The sequence below is a fragment of the Molossus molossus genome, unplaced genomic scaffold, assembly GCF_014108415.1.
Source record: "Molossus molossus isolate mMolMol1 unplaced genomic scaffold, mMolMol1.p scaffold_m16_p_7, whole genome shotgun sequence".
NCBI lineage: Eukaryota > Metazoa > Chordata > Mammalia > Chiroptera > Molossidae > Molossus > Molossus molossus.
In genome coordinates, this window is record NW_023425401.1 from 94575080 (window position 1) to 94598474 (window position 23395).

A 23395-nucleotide genomic window follows, 5' to 3' on the forward strand; every position below is an offset into this window, starting at 1 on the left:
TTTTTTTTAGAGAGAGAAGAAGGGAGAGAGAGATTGACATTGATGTGAGAGAGAAACATAGATGGGCTGCCTCCTACGCACCCCTATGGGGATCGAGCCTGTAACCTGGGCATGTGCCCTGACTGAGAATCGAACCAGGACCTCTCAGTCCACGGGGCGATGTTCAGTTCACTGAGCCACAGCAGCCGGGCACCCATGAGTTATTTCTAAAGCAAAAATGGAATCACATCACCCCCTGCTTGCAACCTTCCAATGGCTCCCTCTGCCCTTAGGTGATCTAAGCTGTGCAGCCCCCCCAAAGGGGCCCCTGGGACCCGGCCCTGCCCTCCCCACGCCCTCCCTCTCCTCTCTTCACCTTGTCGTCCCTGCGCCAGCCACTCTGGCCATCCAACTTTGGAGCTTGGTCCTGGCTCGAGTATGAACTCTCCCCTCCGGTTGGAATACCCTCCCCCAGGTCAGTCTGTAGGACCCAGGAATGATGTCCCCTCCTCCGAGAGTCCCCTTCGCCCCCGACAAGTCTAGCTAAATCCACCTATACTTTCTGCCCACTCTTCGTTATTTTCCTTCATGTTCGTGGTTTACTTTCTTCACCGTTCTCACCACTGTCTGCAGTCTCCTCAGACAATTGTTTACGTACCTGTTATCTGGCTCCCTCGCTGGGATGTGGGTGCCATATTCATCCTGTGCCCTTGTGCCCACCCAGAGCCCGCAGCACAGGTGCTCAGCAAAGACGTGTGCATAGTGGGTGCTGGCGCCCCGACCCTGACTGTGCCGCGAGCCGGTGTCAGGACGAGTGCTGGGGTCACCAAGCACACAAGGGCGCGTGGCCAGCTCTCCAGAAAGCTTTGGCTAGAGGGAGGTCACAGGGTTAAAAGCATAGGCTTTGGCTCCAGGCGGATGTGAGCTCAGATCTCACGTCTGTCCTTCGGGAGAGTGTCTGACATCTGGATTCTTCATTTTCCTCATTTAAACCTTTTTAATTATGGAAGAAATACACCTAACATTGATACCTTGAACCATTTGAAGTGTACAGTGCAGTAACGCTAAGTACATTCACACTAAGAACATTGCACGTGGTTGTGCAACCCGTTTCCAGAATATTTTCATCCTGCAAAACTGAAACTCGGCACCCATTACACACCAACTCCCCATTTCCTCCTCCCCCTCACCTCCCCCTCCTCTGGCAACCACAGCTGATTTCTGTTTCTGTTTATCTGACTGCTCTAGGTACTTCTTATAAATGGGATCACACAGTGTTTATCTTTGCGTGACTGGCTTATGTAACCCAGGCCAATGCCCTCAAAGTTGATCCAGGTTGTAACACGTGTCCGGTTGCCTTTTATGGCTGCACACTATTAGACCAGTGGCTCTCAACCTTCCTAATGCCGCGACCCTTTAATACAGCTCCTCATGTTGTGGCGACCCCCAACCATAAAGGTATTTTCGTTGCTACTTCATAACTGTAATTTTGCTACTGTTATGTCTTAGGCAACCCCTGTGAAAGGGTCGTTTGACCCTCACAGGGGTCGCGACCCACAGGTTGAGAACCGCAGTATTACATGCTCCGTAGAGAACACGTTTTGTTTATCCACTCATCTGTTGCTGGCCACCGGGACCCTCTACCTTTGGCTGTTGCGAATGATGCTGCTATGGACATGGGGGTACAAATGTCTCTTCAGGACCCTGCCTTCTGTTCTCTGGGGTGTGTCCTCAGAAGTGGGATTGCTGAATTACATGGTAATTCTATTTTTAGTTTTTTGGGGAGCCCCATGCTGTTTTCTAGAACAATCGCACCATTTCACATTCCAACGAATGATATCCAAGGGGCCCAATTTCTCCACGTCCTGTCCATACTTGTTTTGTTTGTTTTTTTAATCCTCACCCGAGGATATTTTTCCATTTATCTTGAGATAGAGGGAGGGAGAGAGGGGGAGAGGGAGAGAGGGAGAGAAACATTGATGTGAAAGAGACACATTGACTGGTTGCCTCCTGCACCACCCCGACTAGGGCTGGGGGATGAACCGCAACTGAGGTACGTGCCCTTGACCGGATTCGAACCCGCCACTCTTTGGTCCGAGGGCCGATGCTCTAACCTCTGAGCCAAACCGGCCAGGGCTGTTGGTTTGTTTTTAATAGTAGCCATCCTAATGGGTGTGAAGTGGTATCTCCTCGTGGCTTTGATTGGTATTTCCTTCATCTTATGATGTTGAGACACCGTTCTCATTTTTAAGTGAGGGTGACACACCCATCTCACGGGATGGTGAGGAGGCTCAAATGTATGCAGAACCCTTGAGTGAGGCTCCGCAAGGGTCCCGGACTACAGTGATTTTCTGGTTTATTCTGTTGAGGCCTGAGGAAGCTGTGAAGGGCAGTGCGATGCTGTCTCCCAGGTGGACGCTCAGAAACCCCTCTGACAGCTCTGAGCCCTGCAGGCTGGGAGGGGACAGCCTGTCCATGGGGCCAGAAACTGGGTGGGGGCGGGGAGGGCAGACAGATCGGCTGGCCCGCGCGTCCCATTGCTCCAGGACCACCAGCCACCGCCTGACCCCGCAGCACATCTGCCTGTGTCACAGAGGCCACCTGAGAAGAGGGGTGATTACAGCAATGACTACATAGCCCTGAAACCGGTCCTGGAAACCTCCGTGTGCGGGGTCCTGGCTCTGTTCTTCCTCACAGGTTTACTGCCTGCCCAGGGGCGGACAGGCTCTGATGGCCAGACCCACCGCGGGCCCTAAAAGCCCCTTTGAAGTGAAGCAAGCGCCAGAGTGTAATCAGCTGGGAGATAACCCTGGCCCCCGCCCCGCCCCCACCCCGCCCGCACTGCCCAGGAATGTCTCCGCCGCCCCTGCCCACCCAGCCTTGCTCCAGGTTCAGGGATTATCTGTTTCTGTTCCTGGAGGTTGTGCTGTTTTTTGTGTTTTTCTTCTGTGGAAACGAGAGGTGGAGGAGCATATGTTTGTTCCCGGTAGTAAAACGGAGCAGGACCACAGAATAGCCCTCCGGGTTAAGGAGAAGCTGGGGAGGAAAGAAAAGAGGGAGGATTGTAGGAACCTCAGCTGGAGCAGAGGAGACAGGCCAACAGGTGAGGACACAGCGTGGGGTCATTATCCCTCCACGGGGCAGCCAGGCTAGGAAGGCAGGGGAAGAGGTTTGTAAGCTGCAGGCCTTTGGGGGCCCAGGGAGTTTGGAGCAGGTGTCTGGGCGCCGGGGTTGGGGAGCGCGGCCAGACCCTCTCACGGGAGCACTTTCTGTCGCCTCCCGGTGGGGACCGCACCCTTCAGAAGCTGAGCTTTCCCGGTCGGAAAGCCAAGTCGGAGAGGTCACTGCGCTGACCCCTGGACTTCCACGGCTGATCGCCCACGTGCGAGCGTGGGGGTGGGGGGCAGTGCAGGGACTTCAGAGGTGGACTGGAGTTCCAGTCGGTCCTCCCTCGTCCCTCGACTGTGTGGCTGTGGTCAAGGTCTTCGCGACTTTGTCTCCGTCTCTGCGAGGTGCAGCATCGGTACCACCGCTTAGGGTGCTGTGAGAATAAATGAGATAAGCTCCGTGACATGTCTGCCACACGGCAGGGGCTCAGGAAACACTTTCTTCTGACGGGGCTGAATCAGGGCTGTTGGCCGTGGTGCTCCATCTCCAGCCCCTGGCTACCTCCGCGGGCTCGCCTTGCCAAGTTCACGCACAGGCTCTGCCCAAGGGCTCAGAGGTGCCCTTGCCACACGTCTTATCGACAGGTGCACCCTGCCCTCACCTTGCCAGGGCTCTTGCTGTCTCAAAGGACAGGTGATGATGCTCAGGAGACCGGCCTCAGGGGTGGAGGCAGAAACCATGCAGCCGCCAGGGGGCCCCAGCTGGCTGCCAACAGTCTGGATCTCCCTGGTGGACGGGGGAACTCTGGAACTGCAGGTGTTTTGGGGAGCCCTGGCTGTGTGCCCCTGGCCTGCACAGGATGGGGAATTGGGATCCAGGCAGTTATAAGATGAGGGTGTATCTGGCACTGAGCTGGTGAGCTGGTGCCTGCAGTTTGAGGTGCCTAAGAAGGCACTTAGCTGATGCTTAAAATGGCCTTCGACTTACATAAAAGACCGTGAACCCATAAACTCTCCCAAGCATCAGTGAGCAGACTCCTTTCCACTCCTCCATGGTGTTCTTCGCGACTTCCTGTCTGTTTTGAAGCTGGTTTCTGCAACCGGCTCTGGGTGGGGGAGGGTATGCTCCTGCCCGCACCATCTCAGATTTCAGATCCAGCCCTCTCTCCAGCCCCCAAGAGAGTCTTTAATTTTTAATTATGGTAAGAAACACACAACCTCAAGTGTACCATCTTAACCATCAATACAGTGTCCAGGGAGTGGTGTTGAGTACATCCACGTATTCGTGCAACCGATCCCCAGCTGTTTTATCTCGCAGAGCTCTGTCCCAGTAACTCCCCTTCCCGCCCCCAGCCCCTGGCAACCACCCCTCTGCTTCTGTCTGTGAGTCTGACTGCCCCAAGTACCTTTTCTAAGTGGGATCACACAGTATTTGTCTCTTTGTGGCTGGTTTATTTCACTCAGCGAATCATCCCCTAGGTTCCCCTTGTGGTTGTGTATGGCTGGATAGCCTTTTCTGAAGTCTTTTTTTTTTTTTTTGCATTTATCCTCAGATAGAGCGGGAGGGAGAGAGAGAGAAAGAGAGAAACATCGACATGAGAGAGACACATCGACTGGCTGCCACCCACACAACCCCAACCAGGACTGGGGACAAACTGGAACTGAGGTACGTGCCCTTAGCAGGAACTGAACCCGGGTCTCTCTGGACCACAGGCCGACGCTCTAACTGCTGAGCCAAACCGGCCAGGGCTGGATATCCTTTTCTAAGGCTGAATAATACTGTACCGACGTACCGTACCACACACACCACATTTCGCTTATCCATTCATCCGTCCATAGGTTTCAGCTCGGACTCTGATTCTGATCTAACTGGCCACTGCCCGCTGGGTGTGGAGACCATCCAAGCATCTCAGACAACCGTTATGCAGTTATCACACCTTCAGGAGTGTCCACTGCGGGCAACACAGTAGGGTCTTCGTTCTCGCCCTCCTCCTGACCCCTGAGAACTCTGCTTCTCACCAGAGCAACCTCTCCAGGGATTCAGCTACATACCTGTGCTGCTTTGATAAGCATTTCAACAAATAAAAATAGTGGAAAAGAACAAACTGAGCCTGGCCAGCCAGTGTGGCTCAGTGGTTGAGCATTGTCCAGTGCACCAGGAGGTCACTGGTTTGATTCCGGGTCAGGGCACAAGCCCAGGTTGGAGGCTTGATCCCTGGTGGGGGGCATGCAGGAGGCAGCCCATCAGTGTTTGTCTCTCTCTCTTCCTCTCCCTTTCTCTCTCTAAAAAACAGTAAAAATAGCCCAGCCAGTGTGGCTCAGGGGCTGAGTGTTGACTTATGCACCAAGGGGTCTCTGGTTTGATTCCTGGTCAGGGCACATGCGCAGATTGTGGGCTCAATCCCTGGTGGGGGGCATGCAGGAGGCAGCCAATCATTGTTCTCTTTCATCGATGTTTCCATCTCTCTCTCTCCCTCTCTCTCTAAATATTAAAGAAAAACATTTTTTTTTTTTTAAAACACACACACGCGCACCTAGAGAACAACGTGAATTTTATAGCTGAAAGAGGTGGGGAACAGCTTCGCCTCATGCCGCGGTGGCACCGCGAGTGAGATCCGTGGTCTGGTTTTCAGAGGGGAAGTAGAATTACGGGGATTCCGGAGCAGCAGGAGGATGAGGGGCCGGGAAGGTGAAGGGGGCTGGGGCTCAGGGGATGGGGAGATAAGAGGTGCGGAGGGTGAGTGCCTGCCCGGGGCGCCCCTCCGTTCTGTGCCCTGGGCTGGAGGCTGAGCCTGAGAGCTCATCCTGAGGGTCCGAGAGCCACCCTGAGGTGGGCCCCCCTGCAGGGGCTCCGGGCGGAAGCTGGGGAGGCCCCTGTGGGCTGGGCTCCTGCAAAGCAGGGTTTGTCCTAAGAAGGGCAGAGCCCCGAGACCTGCACTGTGTCTGAATTTCCTGTTGTCCCCATTCTGTGCCTGTCCCTGTCTCAGGTGTTCAGTCTTCATCACTGTTTCTCAGTGTCCCCTTGCCGAGCCACCTGAGGTGCTGCGGACCCCTGGAAAGCAGGGGCCCTGTTCAGCTGGCGGGCCTCAGGCCCCAAGTCCTCCCCAGCTGCGTCCCTGCTGTGTGGCCAAGGTGCTCTGGGACCTGTTCCCGGGCCACCTGTCAACAGGCAACCATTCGTTAAGTTTCAAGTGGCATTCGGAGTGGCACCCTGACACTCCCAGAAAGGTGAGCTGTGGCCACCAGCTCCTTTTCCGAAGGCGGATGCTTCTGGAGAAGCAGCCGCTGACCTCTCTTTGCCTGTCGGGGTGGGGCGCCTCCCCAGGACGAGTGGGCTGGAGGGGCAGAGATGGCACGTGGGTGCGGAGAGAGGCACAGTGAAGGCCGGCGTGGTGTCCGCCGTGGGGGCCTAGGGGCCAGTCACACCCAGGAGCTGAAGACTGGGGCTCTGCCGTCCACCATGACCGCGGCCTCCTGCGTCTGTCTCCTCGCTCACAGAGTGGCAGTGCCAACACGTGCCCTGTGGCACGGTAGGGACAACCCCCCGAGAAAGCAGGCGGCAGGCCTGACAGCGGAAAGGTTGTGCTGGGTTCACTTACCTCGGAGGGTGGACGGCGGGGGCAGGGGCGGCGGGGAGAGGCCAGGTCGCTGCCTGGAGAGGGGTGGGGAGAGAAAGGAGGCCCGTGGGGAGAGGTGGTGAAGAAAAGCTGGGAATGTAGACCCCGAGGAGACAGTGGGAGGGGGAGAGGGTAGAAGAGCTGAAAAGGAACTGCTGGCAGCTACACATGGTGGGAAGGAGGATGTGTGGGTGTGGCGTGCCTGTCGTGTGTCATGTCTGTGTGTGGTGTGCGTGCGTGGTGTGTGGCTTCTGGCATGTATGTGTTGTGTGTGCAGTGCATGGTGTGGTGTGCGTGTGGTGTGTGTGCTGTGTGCTCTCTTCAGCCCCTCCCATCCCTCTAGCTCTTCCTCGGCCTCAGGCTGCTCTGGCACTGTGGTTAGGGTGCGCCACCTGGTGGCTGAGGGTGGCAGGGTGACCGGTGTCTCACCAAGGCTGGGTTTGGGCACATGCTCTTCAAGTCTGTCCCTGTCCCATCTCTTTTCTTGTCTCCGTTGTCCTCAGCCTCTTTGCTGCACCTCCTCATCCACCTTGTACCCATGGCCGGCGGTTTCTCCTTGGGCGCCCACACTTTTCAAACACAAATGGGGTGATACCGCCAAAATGGCCTGCTTCCCAGGGCGGTGTGAGGATGAAATGGATGATAAGAGTGAGGCTGTACCGGGATGTGGCCAGTTTAGTTCCCAGTCAGGGCACATGCCCAGGTTGGGGGCCAAATCCCCAGTGAGGGGCAGGCAGGAGGCGGCCAGTCGATGTTCTCTCTCATCGATGTTTCTCTCTCTCCCTCTTCCTTCCTCGCTCTCTGAAGTCAGTAAAGAAAAGAGAAGAGTGAGGCTGTTAAAGGACTTGTCGATTTGGGGGCCTTTGTGAACCAGTGTGACCCAGTGTGCAGCCTGACCCTAATCAGGTGGCTGATAGTGAGATCCCAGGGGATGTCCCTCCGCGCCCGGACTCGGTGGGGACTGGTGGTGGGGGTGTCACTGGGTTTGATAGTTCTACTCTGCACAGTTTGCAAGCTTTATTGTTCCTAATAAGGGTTTAAAAACAGACAAGGAGACTAACAAAACCACAGAGTGCAGATTTACCGAAACAGTAAAAGCCGGCGCTGTGACTAATGGCAGCCTAGGCACAGGTGTGCTCTGGCTTTACTGATCCCGCTCCCTAAGAGCCGGCCCTGGTCCTTTCCACACGCCGCTGGGCGGGGCCTCTCCCGCTCACGCCCCGGTTCCTTCGCTCATCTGTGCATTTGGCTACTGATGCCACAAGCATTTACCAGCTGCTCAGCACAGGCCTGGCGTTGCGCTGGACATGGACAAAAAGGTGGATCGAACACTCACCTGCCCTCGAGGGTGTTGACCAGCAAGCTGAGGGGCCACTTTGGGATAAATGCTCCCAGGAGGCTGTAGCGGTGTGTGTGTGTGTGTGTGGTGTGCCCAGGAGGCTGTAGCGATGTGTGTGTGTGTGTGTGGTATGTGTGTGTGTGTGTGTGTGGTGTGCCCAAGAGGCTGTAGCAGGGTGTGTGTGTGTGTGTGGTGTGTGCCCAGGAGGCTGTAGCAGGGTGTGTATGTGTGTGTGGGTGTGTGGTGTGTGTGTGGTATGCCCAGGAGGCTGTAGCAGGGTGCGTGTGTGTGGTATGTGTGTGTGTGTGGTGTGCCCAGGAGGCTGTAGCGGGGTGTGTGTGTGTGTGTGTGTGGTGTGCCCAGGAGGCTGTAGCAGGGTGCGTGTGTGTGGTGTGCCCAGGAGGCTGTAGCGGGGTGTGTGTGTGTGTGTGTGGTGTGCCCAGGAGGCTGTAGCGGGGTGTGTGTGTGTGTGTGTGGTGTGCCCAGGAGGCTGTAGCAGGGTGTGTGTGTGTGTGTGTGGTGTGTGTGTGTGTGTGGTGTGCCCAGGAGGCTGTAGCGGGGTGTGTGTGTGTGTGTGTGGTGTGCCCAGGAGGCTGTAGCGGGGTGTGTGTGTGTGTGTGTGGTGTGCCCAGGAGGCTGTAGCGGTGTGTGTGTGTGTGTGTGTGTGGTGTGCCCAGGAGGCTGTAGCAGGGGGTGTGTGTGTGTGGTATGTGTGTGTGTGTGGTGTGTGCCATTCAAGATCTGGCAGTTCAGTGAGCCACAGACATGGTCTTACTGATTTATCTGTGTAAAAATTCACGTGCCGATGCTCTGAGATTTTAATTCAGTCGGTCTGGGGTTGGACCCAGGAGTCAGATTTCTACAAAGCTCCCGGAAAGCGAGGCTCCTAACCCTTCTCTAGAGCGTGGCTGGGCTGGGACAGTGCAGGAGGCAGTGGCTGGCAAGGTGTGCCGCGGGTGGAGGGGAGGGTGGCTCTCGGAGCCGTGGCACCTGCCTCTAAGGGAATGCCTCTGCTCGGGGCCCGCGCTGGGCGCCCGTCTGCACGTGTCTGTGCTGGTGGCTGCGACCAGAGGCAGCTGGGTCTCTGACACAGAGGAAGGGGCCATACATTGTGTTAAATAAACACGGTTTAATGACCTACCAGAACGTCTTTCTGCTGCCTGTGCCCAGCTGGAGTACGGCACCGAGGGCTGGGGCCGCGGCGTGTGCTCGCGGACCGACCGGCAGGACCCTGCAGGCCGGCTGGCCGGCGTGACTAACCACAAAGCTGTTTATTCACGTTCTTGGCCAAACAGCACCAGAAAGACTCACTTCTTGAGAGGAAGCATCTCTGTGTCTGTGGCAGCATTTCCCAAGGTTTGTTCTGTAAACAGGAATTCAAAGTGATTTATAAACATGGATGCATAAATGCCAGTTTCAAATACAGACAGAAAGACAGTGAAAGTGAGAAGAAACATTAATTCATGGTCAACTTAAATCAGATATATTGGTTTAAAAATACTTGTTTAGGTAGCTGCTCGGAGATTTTTCTGGGAGGTGGAGTGGCGCCGCATTCAGCATTTCCCAATCGTGTTGGCCACAGAGGTCTTCTGAGCCACCTGCTCTCCACAGAATCCTGGGACGCTGGTTCGGAAGGAACCCCTTTGTGGTTTTACCCATCCTTCCTCTCTGCCTGCTTCAAAGCAAAGAGGACGAATCAGTCAGACCCGAAATCCTGCTGGCATTCTTTTTAAAAATTTATTTTATTTTATTTTTTAGAGGGAGAGAGAGAGAGATAGAGAGAGAGAGAGAAAGAGAGACAGAGAGAAACATCGATGTGTGAGAGATATAAATTAGTTGCTTCCTGTAAGTGTTCTGACTTTTTAACTTTTTTATCCTTATCTGAGGACATTTTTGCATTTATCTTCAGATAGAGCAGGAGGGGGAGAGGGAAGAAGAGAGAGAGAGAGAGAGAGAGAGAGAGAGAAACATCGATGTGAGAGACACATTGACTGGCTGCCACCCACACGACCCCAACTGGGACCCGGGACAAACTGCAACCGAGGTACATGCCCTTAGTGGGAACCGAACCCGGGTCTCTCTGGTCCGAGGGCCGATGCTCTAACTGCCAAGCAAAACCGGCCAGGGCAACATTCTTTTAAAGAAAATTTTTTTCTTTATTGATTTGAGAGGGAACATTGATTGGCCACCTGCTGTGTGACCCCCACTGGGCATCTGGCCCACAACCTGGGCATGAGCCCTGACCAGGAATCGAACCGGCAACCTCTTGGTTCATGGGTGGACACTCAGCCACTGAGCCACACTGGCCAGGTGGTTGTTGACATTCTTAACAGGAGTGCTCTCACCCCCAAGGGGATGAAGTTGGCTCTTGAAGAGTGAAAAACACCTCACTCTTTTTATGTGTAATGAACAGATACCTCTATAGTATATAAACAGCTTTATAGTATAGCTGTGGTATTAGAATTTCATGGGGGTGCTGGCGGGTGTTAGAGCATCATTCCAAGCACCAAAGGGTTTCGAGTTCGATTCCTGGTCAAGGACATGTACCTTGGTTGCAGGTTTGATCCCTGGTCTGGTCGGGGTGCATACGGGAGACAACCAACTTATGTCTCTCTCTCATATCAGCATCTCTCTCTCTCACCCTCCCTCTGTCCCTCCTTTCCACTCTCTCTCTAAGAAAAAAAAATCAGTGGAGAAATATTCTCCCGTGAGGATTAGCAGCAACAACAAAAATTCATGGGGGAGGGAGCAATTGGGGGAAAACATCCGATACAGCTCCTAGGAAGGGCAGTAATGATAAAATAGATTAAGAAATGCTGACATACAGACTTCCAACCAGTCACATGGGGTTTGGGGTGGCGACTCTGCCACTGTGTGACCTGGGGGTGAAGTATGTCCCTCTCTGAGCTTCAGGTCCCTCGCCCTGGAGAGAGATGCTAACCGCCGCATGAGAGCGCCGAGTCCCCGCGAGACAAGCACAGCGCCTCACGCACAGGAGGTGTTTGCACAGGGCGCGAAAGCCGGGCCTTTGCCCTGGAACTGCCTCCCCCGACTGTGGCTGAGCTGGCCGACACCCCATCATGTGGGACTTCTGTACGAGGACACGGGGATCCTGGCCAGGCCTAACGAAGTAGAAATGGGAAAATAGTATTTTAAAGCTTGTAAGATAAACAAAAAAGCACTTTAGCCTGGGGGGACCCGACCAAGCCGGAGCTGGCCATGAGAGCTGCTGGGCTCGACACTGCTCCCCTGGACAGCAGGCCTGGACCCCGGGGATTAGACACTTCATTGTGTGGCCCACCCTGCTGGATCTCAGAGGCTGGGATAGGCACCCGGGGGGTGGGGCAGGCCATGGCAGGAAATGTTCGCTGCACCTAAAAATAGCCTGGGAGGGGACAGGAAACAGAAACTTTGGGCCAACGTGGAAATGCTTTCTGAATTATCAGGAAATCAGGGCTAGGGCTGTAGGGGCAGCCACCACCCCACAGAAACAAGGCAGTTTCTCCGTGAGCCTTCTCCATGAAAGGAACTCAGGAAGCGGGTGTTGGAGAGGGTTGGGGGCTCCTCATTGGGAAAGCATTGAGCTCAGTCCTGTGCCTCATTCCTAACACAGCATGTTTGTGTCCCTTGATCTCTAATTGCACAGAGATGCAAGTCTTTCCTGGGGTGGCCAACAGTCCCAGTATTCCCCGTATTCCCCAGACCGAAGGAGTTCTCTGGACATGGAACTTGAGTTTTTTAAAAAATATATGTTTTTATTGAAGTTTTAGAGTGAGAGAGGAAGGGAGAGGGAGAGGGAGAGACACATCAATGAGAGGGAAACATTGATTGGCTGCCTCCTGCACGCCCCCTACTGGGGATCGAGCCTGTATCCCGGGCACGTGCCCTGATTGGGAATCCACTCAGCAACCTGTCTACACAAGAGATGATGCCCAGCCAACGGAGCCACACCAGCCAGGGCAGGAACTTGAGTTTTAAAGCTGGGGGAGTCCTAGGCAAACTCACAAGCAGTTACCTGACTCTGAACACAGGACGCTCCAGGCGTTAGTGCCGTGGGTGCCACCCTGCCCGCACAGAGCGTGACCTGGGGAATTACCGAAAGGCCCCAGGCCGAGGTGCGCTCAGACCAAACTAGACTCTTGGGGTGGGACCCACGCGTCTGCATTTTTAAGGCCCTCTAGGTGAGAGATTCCGATGTGCAGCCAAGGCTGAGAGACACGGCTGTAACGGACACGGCTGTAACGAACACGGCTGTAACGAACACGGCTGTAACGGACACGGCTGTAACGGACACGGCTGTAACGGACACGGCTGTAACGGACACGGCTGTAACGAACACGGCTGTAACGGACACGGCTGTAACGAACACGGCTGTAACGGACACGGCTGTAACGAACATGGCTGTAACGGACACGACTGTAACGAACATGGCTGTAACGAACACGGCTGTAACGGACACGGCTGTAACGAACACGGCTGTAACGGACACGGCTGTAACGAACATGGCTGTAACGAACACGGCTGTAATGTGGATTAAGCATCTCCTGGGGCCTGTTTTCCAGGCTTCCTCCCGGAGATTCTCAGTGCACGGTCTGCAGTGGAGGCTGGGGATGCCTAATTTATTTATTTATTAATATGTTTATATTGATTTTTTTTTTTTAGAGAAAGGACGAAAGAGAGAAATAGAAACATCAATGTAAGAGAGAAACATCGACCGGCTGCCTCCTGCACGCCCCCTATTGGGGATTGAGCCCGAAACCTGGCATGTGCCCTGACTGAGACTAGAACTGGGACCTCTCGGTCCATGGGACGAAGCTTATCCACTCAGCCACACAGGCCGGCTGGGGATGCTTCATTTAAAAGTAAGTCAGCAGTGCCCTGGCTGGTTCGCCCAGTGATTAGAGTGCCGGCCTGTGGACCAGGGAGTCCCGGGTTCGATTCTGGCTAAGGGCATGTACCTCAGTTGCGGTTCGTCCCGGGCCCCGGTTGGGGTCGTGTGGGTGGCGACCAATTGATGTGTCTCTCTCACATCCACGCTTCTCTCTCTCTCCCTCCCTCCCACTCTGTCTGAAGATAAAGGTAAAAATATCCTCAGGTGAGGATTAAAGAAAAAGGAAGTCAGCAGTGCCACCCACGTGAGGGCCCCTGCGTTCACTTTGAGAAACATTGTCCTGGCACCTTATTCCTGTGGGGGTCTGCCAGCTTTAAACAGACAGGCATGCCGGTAATCCAATCAAAACCTGTGCTCAGCACCTGCACACCGACGGACTTGAGGTGCTGCAGAGACGCCTCAGAGTCCCTCCTCGAAATGCAGCGAACATCAATGAGCAAGACAGACACACTTCAGGGCAGCTGGCGACAACGGTCCTCTTGGAGAAGAAATCTAAGATTGCACATCAGTGGGCTGAGCACCGGAGCGCCCGGGCTGTTGTAACCATCGTGCTAACGAGCTCTGTGTGCGACCCTGGGAAAACGATCCCGTTGTTCTCATCCTCGTCTTCCTTACCCTAAATTGCAAGGTGTGGACACCAGACTGTAAGGCTCCTGCATCGTCTGAAACGGATTCTGAACCTGGCCTGCCCGTCTGGTTGGGAGAGCAGAGTATGCATGGCTGTGTGCAAACACCCCCGCTACGGACAAAGCCCTCGTGTCCCGTGAAAGGGTAGCAGTGCTTATGGTCAAAAGAGATCGCAGGTGCGTGGGGAGAGGAGAGGTAAAGCCACAGGGTCCCATATGGAGCCCGAAGGTTGAGGGGCGCCTGCCTTTGTTGCAAATGGAGAGTGAGAGAATAAAGCCTTTTGTGGGTGCACCAGTTTGCTGTGGCTGCCGTAACAAAGTATCACAAACCAGGCGGCTTACGCCCTGGACGTGTATTTGGGGCTGGAAGCCTGAGGTTAAGGTGAGGGCAGGGCGGTGCTCCCTTCGAAGGCTCTAGGGAGGGATCAGCGTCTGGTAAGTCCTTGGTTTGTGGCAACATAGCTCCAGTTTTCACACGATGTTCTGCCCGTCTTCAAATTCCCCCATTGTATAAAGATGTCAGTCATATTGGAGTAGGGGCCCACCTGCACATCCTCGCTACGTAACTATCCCCAGTGGAGAGCCTCCGAGCGCTCCCCGAGACCCGAGGCAAACCATCAGTCTCCTGCTACCAAAGCACAAGCTGGTAGGAACCACGCCAAGCTCCCCGGGGCCTTTGCTACAAAGCAACACTGTGACTGCGCTGCACGCCTGACGGGGGCAGTGCTGTGCCCGCTCCTGATTCCCCAGGCTCAGGCCAGGCGCATCCCAAACCTGCAGGAATTAACCTCACAGCCCGAGGCTGACGGAGATCACACAGGTGACCCTCTTCACGAGGCACCCAGTTCCTCCTCCACGTGGCTACGTGTGAAACTCACGTGGACCCAAGGATAAAAAGCTGAGGCTGCTTGCGAGACCAGGCCGTTCTGTTCCCTTTGTCCTTGGGTTGGGAATTGGTGGTTTGAATCTAATGTTTTTGTGTATACTGTGTAGTCTCTGTACCCTCAGAGTCCAAGGTGTGGGATGGAAGGCTCCATGCTTACCTCTGGAACCCTGTCACCCCTGGAGTCACAGGGAATGGGGACTGGAGAAGAGCCCACTCAGGTGATCCCGGTGGCCTGAGTGGGTGCTGATGGTTATCACCCATGGGCAGTTAGCTTCAGGAGGGCCATCCAGAGCTGGGGGGCCGAGAGCCTGGGCAGCCCCAAGAGCAGGAGCATGGATGAGTTGAAATCCCCGGTTTGGTCGGCTGCTGGTCTGCTAAGAGTCACTATTGACTCAGGTCGGCAGTAAGAGCCCCAGACCCCAAGACTAAGGGTCCCAGAGGTCCCAGCTGGTTACCCCAGCCATTTGTTTGACCTGGAGACAGAGCAGGAGGCAGCAATGGGAGGAAAGCCTGCAGAGGGATGTGGGCAGGGCTGAGCAAGGCTGTGCCCCCAGAGGGTCGCCTTCATCTCTAGCCCTGCAGGGACAGGGCCCCCTGGAGCTCGAGGCCTGGCTGAATCTGCAGAGAGGGCAAGGGGCCTAGGCACAGGTGGCAGAGGAGGAAGCCAGGCAGGTCCTACAGTCGGCAAAGCAGCTCTGCGGAGACAGAGGACAGAGCCCAGTGAGGCCTCGGAGTCACGGACACACTTCCTGGCAGTGCTGAAGGCAGCATGAGAGGTGGAAGCTGGGGGTGTGGGGTGGGGGTGGGACTCCTGCTCCTTCAGCCTGCCGGCCGAGGGGGCTGTCTGACTCCCGGGTTCCCAGCTCCACCCATCCATGTCTTTTCTGCCTCTCCTCTATGGTACCTGTAGCTCAGCCCTGATTTAACAAAGTCAGCCCCTGCTGTCCCCTGCCCCCAAGCTGGACCCGAGCCGCACCATTCATGAATTTTGATTTTGTTTTCAGGAAGATCAAAGTAACAAAGAAAGACTGGAAAAATATATAGACTCAGGTGGTCCCTGGTGCATTTGCATTTCTTTCAGTGGAGATGATCGCTCGTGAAGGATTTATGTGGGTGATGGAACATGGTAGTTTGGGGTGAGTAGCTTTGTGGGTGGGCAGTGATGATTATTTATGGGTTATATGTCTGCTTTTAGAGTTCAGGGGTTTCTTGAGCGATCGATGTGCTCATTTGCCTGTTTTATGTGACTTAAAAGCAACAGTTTACAGTTTTAAGCAGTTGTGGAGGCTTGAGCTCTGGAACCTCTGCACTTGGATGAACTTTTCCTTGTGTGTACAGTTGGGTTGAAGCTGAGTCCTAACTTGGTTACGGAGATGTCGGAACTAGGATTGAATCCTGGCTCAGTCGCTATTATCAGTGTGGCTTGAGCAACACGGTTCTCTGAGCCTCAGTTTCTTCATCTGCACAATCAAGAGAACACAGTGATGCCCAGCTGGTGTGGCTCAGTGGATTGAGTGCCATCCCATGGACTGAGAGGTCCCGCTTCGATTCCTGGCCAGGGGACATGCCTGGGTTGCAGGCTCGGTCCCTGGTGAAGGGCAGGAGGCAGCCGATGGATGTTCCACTCTAACATTGATGTTTCTATTTCTCTCTTTAAAAATATCAATAAAAACATATTTAAAAAAAAAGAAAAAGAGAGAGAACATATTGCCAGGACTAAATGCCTGTACCTGGTCTTTTTCAAAGCGCTATACAAGCGCAGGGTAGTACTCCTACTGTTACTATTCAATGTAACATTGTTTACATGGGAAAGCACCATTTGCTTTAAGACAATTGGATTTACAGTGTAGCTTCCAGGAATGCATTTATCTTGAAGCCTTTGGCCAAAAGCAACACAACCTGACCCAAAGATAAAATACAGGGTAGCGAAAGGCAGGAACTGCTCAGGCAGATTTTCAAAGAAAAAGAAAACAGACCTTTCCCTCAGCTCTGATGCTCATCTTGTCCCACCTTGCCCATCTGCAGAGAAGTTCTTGTGTTGGTCAGGGTTCTCCAGAAAAACAGGAAAAACAGGAAGCATGTTTATGTTTATGTTTTGTTTTCTTTTAAAGAAATTGGCTCCTGCCATTGTGGAGGCTTAGCAAGCCCCAAATCTTTAGCCAGCAGGCTGGGGACCCCACCGAAGAGCCAATGTTGCAGCTTCAATCCAAAGGCAGTTTGCTGGCAGAATTCCCTCTTCTTTGGGGGAGGTCAGTCTTTTTCTATTAAGGTCTTCAACTGATTCGACGAGGCCCACCACACTATGGAGGGTAATCTGCTTTCCTTAAAGTCTATTGATTTAATATTAATCTAAAAAAAATAACTTCACAGAAACATCTAGAATAATGTTTGACAAAATATCTGGGTATCAGGGCCTAGCCAAGCTGCCATGTAGATTTCACCAGCACACACCCGCCTCTGTCTGCCTTCTGCTTCCCTCCCCGCTCCCCAGGGCTCCAGCAGCCATCCTGCAGTTGGTATGCTTCCTTCTCCCCAGGGTTTATACTACTGCTGCATTGTTTTGTGTAACAATATGGCAGTTAAAGTGGAAGTTTCGGCTGAGGCCCAGGCCACAGATAAGGTGCGAGGCCATGAAGAAGGGTCTACAAAGGAAAACCAGCTGCAGAACCTTTAACGCTCATCCTTACGAGAGTATGAATGAGTCGGGGGTTTGAGGTTCGAAGAGGATTTATGGCGTCAGCTGTTGTCAGTGAGCTCTGAGCACGTGTGCCATCCGCCCCCAACCAGAAGCCACCGACTAGAACTCTGAAGACCCCTAAGAGAACCCATGGGAGTGGAGCGCGCATACGTGACCCTGGAAGGCCTCCTGCTCAGGGGCTGTGATGCCGGGATTAGTCAAGCAGGAAACCTGCCCCTTCTTCTCTTCCCTCCCTCTTCTGAGACCTGGACAGGTCAGAAACCGGGGCTGACGAGGTAGCAGAGGACGGGCACAGGGAGGGAAGGAGGGGAAAGCTGGCCTCGTTCCCCACTGGACGGCGACGCTCTAGCTGGCCTGAGGTACACAGTAGGAGAGTGGTTTTTGCTTCTGTAAGTGTTCCCCCTGCGCCCCCCGCAGTGGTATCTATTTCCCTCCCCGCTGGTAGTGGGTCTGGCCACGTGACTTGCCAGTGGCTGTTAGCTGATGTCACGTGAATAAAGCATGCAATGGCTTGCATTGAGGACTCTCCTCTCTCCTGCCACCATCAGGAGGACATGACCCAGCTAGAGAGGGTGTTTATTAAAGAATGAAAGACACGGAGCAGCCCTGAACAAGGCTCGTCGCCTGGAGCAAGCCCGGCTGAGACCAGTGGAGCCGCCTCGGACTCGCAAACTAGAAAGAGAGGCTTGTGCGTTTCCATGTGTCACTGGGCTTTGGGTGGTTTATTATGTGGCATTAATAACGAGAACAATGGCAATAATTGACAAAAGGAGTAACCAAATGCAGTGGAAAATTGTGAAGATTGCATTAAGATAGACATTATTTATTGATTAGAGGCCATTATTTAGTGATTAGAACTGCCTAGATTTCATTCTGGGGTGGGGGAAAGACATGCCAAATGAAATAAAGATAAAGGAACATTAATAGGCAACAGGGCAGCTGCTTTCTGATTACACCCATGAGTCCTGCTTGTTGGACTCGCGTTACACGTGCTTCCATTAACGACGTATAATAATTCTACGTATGATTAAAAATTTATACAAATAGCATCACGTTGTACTCTGCAATCTGCCCCTTTCAATCGATGTTATGTTTTTGAGCTTTATCTAGGCTGATGCTTGTAGTTCAAGGTTTTCATTGAAATTGATGAAAATATTTTATTACGCAATTATCCCACAACTTAAAAAATGTTTTTTCTTTATTGATTTTAGAAAGAGAGGAAGACAGAGGGGGAGAGAGAAGGCTAGAAACATCGATGAGAGAGAACATCAATTGGTCGCCTCCTGCATGCCCCCCACTGGGGATCGGCCCACAACCCGGGCATGTGCCCTGACAGAGAATCAAACCCGTGACCTCTTGGTGCATGGGTCAACGCTCAACCACTGAGCCACACCGGCCGGGCACCACAATTTCCTTTTATTCATTCTCCCAATAATGGACACTCAGGTTGTTCCCCCATCTCTTTTTGGGGGGAGGCTCTTACAAACTATGTATCAAGAAACATGCCTGTATTTGACTCAGATGTGAGTCTCCCAAGGGTATGGACTGGCGTAGACCAGGAGTCATTGCTGCTGCTTCCTATTCATCGGTTTTCCCATGTCTTCCTGCTGGGCACACAAGACAACTGCACTCCCTGTGCCCTGGAAGGCAGACCCGTGACTTCTTCGGCCATGAGCTATAGGCACAAGTGATGCACATCACTTACAAGGTGGCACTTTTGAGAGCTAGTCTGTGATTGCTCTCCTCCTGCCACAATGACTAGCATTGCTCAGAGGGTGAGGCTCCATCAGCCAGCTTCTCGGAGGGAGAACGAGGTGGAGCTGATGGATGTGGGGCATGAGGAAGAAGTAAACCTTGACTCGAACACTTGAGGTTTAGGTTGTTTTGTTAAGTCAGCGTAACCTCCCTATCCTGACTGGAAGCTCCCAGAGTCCCTCGGTGGGCATTCCAGAACAGAACACCTGGTTGTGGTACCGGCTTAGGAGCTGTGTGAGTGAGGGTCAGTGAGGAAACTTTTTAAAAGGCTGGAAAACGGCCATTGACCTCATGCAGTGGAGACACCTTCTCTTAAACTGCACTTGTAGGGATTCGGGAAGGAGATACTTTACCTAATAAACTTGGAGATTTAGGTAAAGAGGTTGGAAAGCAGAATATAAATTGTGTAAGTTAGTTATTCTTCAAGGTGTTTGATGAGATATTTCAAGAAAAGGATGATTTCAGGAAAGAGTTGGCCAGCATGCAATATTAAGACTAGAAAAAGCAAATGCTTCTTGTCATCAAACAATAAAAGATAAAATTAAGAAAAGCTTAGAGAGACAGAGGATGATTAAAATTTAGTTTTGTAAGGATTATATCAATGTTATAAAACTCATACCCTTTAAAAATCTCTGGATGCATTAATACATCTTCTCATAAAAGTTAGTTTCTTCAATTGGACGAAATGTATCAGGAGGAAAAGAATAAGGCTGTGGATTAAAATACTTTCAATTAAATCTACAATGGCAAGGTGGCTAGGTAATAAAGAAATATAGCAGCCCAGCTGGTGTGGCTCAGTGGCTTGAGCCATGGACTGAGAGGTCCTGGTTAGATTCCCGGTCAGGGCACATGCCTGGGTTGCAGGCTCGATCCCCAGTAGGGGGCGTGCAGGAGGCAGCCAATTGATGGACCTCTCTCACATTGATGTTTCTATCTCTCCCTTCCTCTTTCTCTCTTAAAAAAAAAAAATTAGAAAAAAGAAATACAGCACATAGGAGATGTATTTATAAAGGAGGTTTGCGCTTGTCTATTGCCTGTTAGTGCCGGCAGGAATAAAATAATAACAGACTAAAGGATCTGAGAGAATTATACTTCTCCTAGAACCACTGGTCTGATCTAGTCTTTGTTTAAATCTCAGAACAACGCCTGGCTCCGCAGTGTGCTGAGAAGGGTATGTGGTCCACAAGAAGAGCATGTTTTCTGGTGTCTGCGTTAGCTCTGGCCAAGGAGGGTCCGGGAAAGAGTTCTCTGGAAGGGTTGGATCAGAGCCTGCAGAGAACATTCCAGAAGGTGGAATCAAAGTCTAATGAAATAATATCCTCCATTCAGGGGCAAGAATGCTCTGAGGTCTGGAATTGCTGTGTCTGCTGTCCCATGACTCTCTTCTCTGGATGGCCATGCTCATTGCTGCCTCCCGCCCTGTGGCCATCACTCAGGTTGGTACGTTAGAGACGACAGCTTGACTCCTGAGTCTCCGGATGAAGAAGCATCAGCCTCATCTACCCGTGGAGACAACTACCCTTCACCCTGAAGTAGAAGTCACTGGGCGGAATCGGATCTCTCGGACTCCGAGCTTGGAGCTGTGCAGGGATGGGGCTTCAGGATCGTCTCCCTGGGGACGGGGTGAGTACAGTTCGCATCCGGGAATGAGAGTGATCGAATTTGGGGTGTAGAATGTAGGAGTCGTTAGTGCTGTTCCAGGTTTCTGGTTCTCCCCTCCGGAGCTCTTGTGCTAGGCGGGCCCCTCCGGTTGCCATTGGTCAGGGGCTGAGTGAGTCCCATAATGTCACGGGACGTGCATAAAGAAATAGGCTGTGTTGAAAAAGGGGAAAACACCTAAGACCAGGCTCAGCAAGACAGAGATGTCCCCTCTCCCTGAGGGCCAGGCCACCTGCTGGTCATGACGTGGATTTCATCGCCGTGGAAAGTTCCCCTCACCTTTTCCCTTGTTCTAGGGGACCAGGCAGGGCTTGGTACTGGACAGTCTGCATTTGGGGTGCTGGCTTCACTGGGGTTCTCCAAGGACGCTGAGGCTTGTGAGAGGTTACATGTCATCTGCTAGGGGAGGAAGGTTTGAATCCAGGAAAAGGAGCTCAGGTGCTGTCCCTTCTTCTGGGAAGAGGGTCATCTCCCCACGACCAACCCGTGCGAGAGCCTAGGACTGCACATGCGGATGCTCTGAAGGCAGAAGGGTCCGTGGGACTTCTTTGGCCAATGTCTGAGTGTTCGAAGCCTCCAACAGCCCATGTGCAACTTGACCTTTCCTTCTTCCCGAAGGTCAGGATGAACAGGCTCTATCAGTCTGTGTTCCTGAGTGAGGACAGTGAGCAGTAGTCACCAGGCTGAGCTGTGAGCCACAGTAGCACGAGAGAGAAACAAACCTATCATCTGAAGCCATTGATACTCATGCGTTGTTTTAACTGCAGCATAACTGTCCTGGTCCCTCCCCACGGACACGCATGGATCTTCTGGGTGATGGGGCGCACACAGCTTGGCTTTACTAGACATCGTCACATTGCCTTCTGGAGTACTTGTTCCAGCCAATGCCGTTCCTTACAGGAGAGAGTGCAAAGCTTTGTCTCCGGTGTTGCCTCTGACGCGGCAGTGGCCGTTGCTGACTTCTAGTCTGTCTTTGAGCTGCTACGTGTTATCTAGGATTCGGGCAGGAATTAGAGCTATCGAGGAAGAAACAGGAGAATGTAGTCGGGGATGAAGATGAAAGGCAGGTATGTCTGAAGTCAAGTAGAGAGGTAGCTGAGACAGGGAGAAATGAGTGAGTGTCCAAGGTCCAGTCAAAGCGAGGGCTGAGACAGCTGCCCGGAACCCATGCTTGGAATCTGGAGAACAGAGGAAGGCTCAGGGGTGCAGACCACAGGCCTGGGCCACCAGGGGGCAGGATTCAGACAGGGATTTTGGGAAAAGCCAGGGAGCAAAGTCAGCTACCTTCTGGGTCGGGAGCTTCTTACATAGCTGACGTTGATCTTGACACCCTGGTAGATCAGTTTACGGAAAGACAGACAGACACACCTGAGTGCAACAGAGGATTGAGGAGCAGGTGGGTCTCCAAGGGTCTGTACTGCTTTAGTGAAACGGCTGCGATTTGGTTCAGCCTAGCCCTGCTCCTTCCTGGACCCGTCTGGTCCGGTCCTCAGTGGGGATGTCAGCCTTTCTCCTCTGCACCTAGCTTTTCTCTGCAGTCATTGTTTTTCATTCCTTCGGTCTTCACTGGTACCTGGCCCATGGGGGAGGAGGAGGTGAAGGGAAGTAACATTTTTAAAGTATGTTTCTACTACGTGTGGGCGCTGAACCAGGTGCTCCACAGGCGCGATCCCATTGAAACCTCACGGTAGCCCTCTGGGGCTGCTGTTTCCTCCCGTTACCATTGTGAGCCCTGTTTTATAGATGAGGGACGGGGCTGGGAGAGGTGGGTGATTGACCTGTGGTCGCGTGAGCAGAAGGCCCTCTGACTGCAGAGCCCATGGCCCCACCCTGGGCACTGCGGCTGCTCTCGCGGTGGGACGACGGCCTCAGCCCCTTGTCATTGCCCTGATGTCCCCACCGGGAATCGCGGCATCGTTTGCAGAGCGCTGGACCTGCCTGGGGTCCAGTTCAGGGTTCACCTGTCCCTCAGGTGGGAAAGTTCACCCTCTTTGGAACCGGAGTCCCTGGAGGCAGAAGCGTTTTCAAGGGCCCTGGGGAGTGAATGATAGACAAGGAGGGAGAGGGAAGGAGGCGGCGGAGCAAGCTAACAGCTGGCTGCGAGTCGCACTGGGAGCCGAAATTAGCCTGTTCTTCCCAGATCCTCCGTGGGCTTGCTGCAGGCTGCTGGCTCCTCTCCTCATCTTGTCCTTCCCCCCGCCTTCCAGCCTTCCCTCTTGGGGTTTTCACTCAAACTAGCTTGCTGAGAGGCTAGATGGGGTGGCCTCAATGTGGGCTGAGGGATGGCAGTGGCTGCTCAGAACTCTGCTTTGTCTCTTCCTGTCCTAGGGAGTTTGTCATCGGAGATGAATTCTTGCACCAGAATGCAACGCAAAGTCAAGTCTCAGCAAAACGTACCAGATTTCCCCCTGAAGACAGTGTGTGTGAAAAATGCAAACAACTAGAATTCTCATAGAGTTCCGCGTCTAGTGGGGTAATTACATCAGCCGGTAAGGGAAGGCTCTGGCCTTGTGCCCATCCCCCCTTAGATGGCGGAAGGAGGAACCAGGGCTCTGGGCTGGGGCTCAAGGAGGGAGGCAGCTGGGCCATCCGTCCCCAGCTCGGCCACGGACTCGGCTGGAAAGGCCAAGTCTGAGCTTGTCTCTTGAATATCATGGGGTTAGGGGTGCTGACCCCTGGGGTGGAAAATTCACATCCAATTTTGTTTTTAATCTTCACCAGAGGATATTTTTCTATTTATCTTCAGATAGAGTGGGAGGGAGGGAAAGAGAGAGAGAGAGAAACATTGATTTGAGAGGAATACATCGACATACATCGACTGGTTGTCTCCTGCACCAC

The 23395-nt window shown here is 53.2% G+C and overlaps 1 long non-coding RNA gene across 1 annotated transcript in view; it reads left to right on the forward strand.

Annotated features, from left to right (window-relative positions):
* Window positions 1-23041, forward strand: part of LOC118620401 — a 42001-nt gene extending 18960 nt beyond the window's left edge. Inside the window, exons 4-5 of the long non-coding RNA XR_004957404.1 lie at window positions 20228-20521; window positions 22886-23041. This is a non-coding gene — a long non-coding RNA (uncharacterized LOC118620401). The remainder of the gene's footprint in view (window positions 1-20227; window positions 20522-22885) is intronic.
* Window positions 23042-23395: the final 354 nt, after the last annotated feature.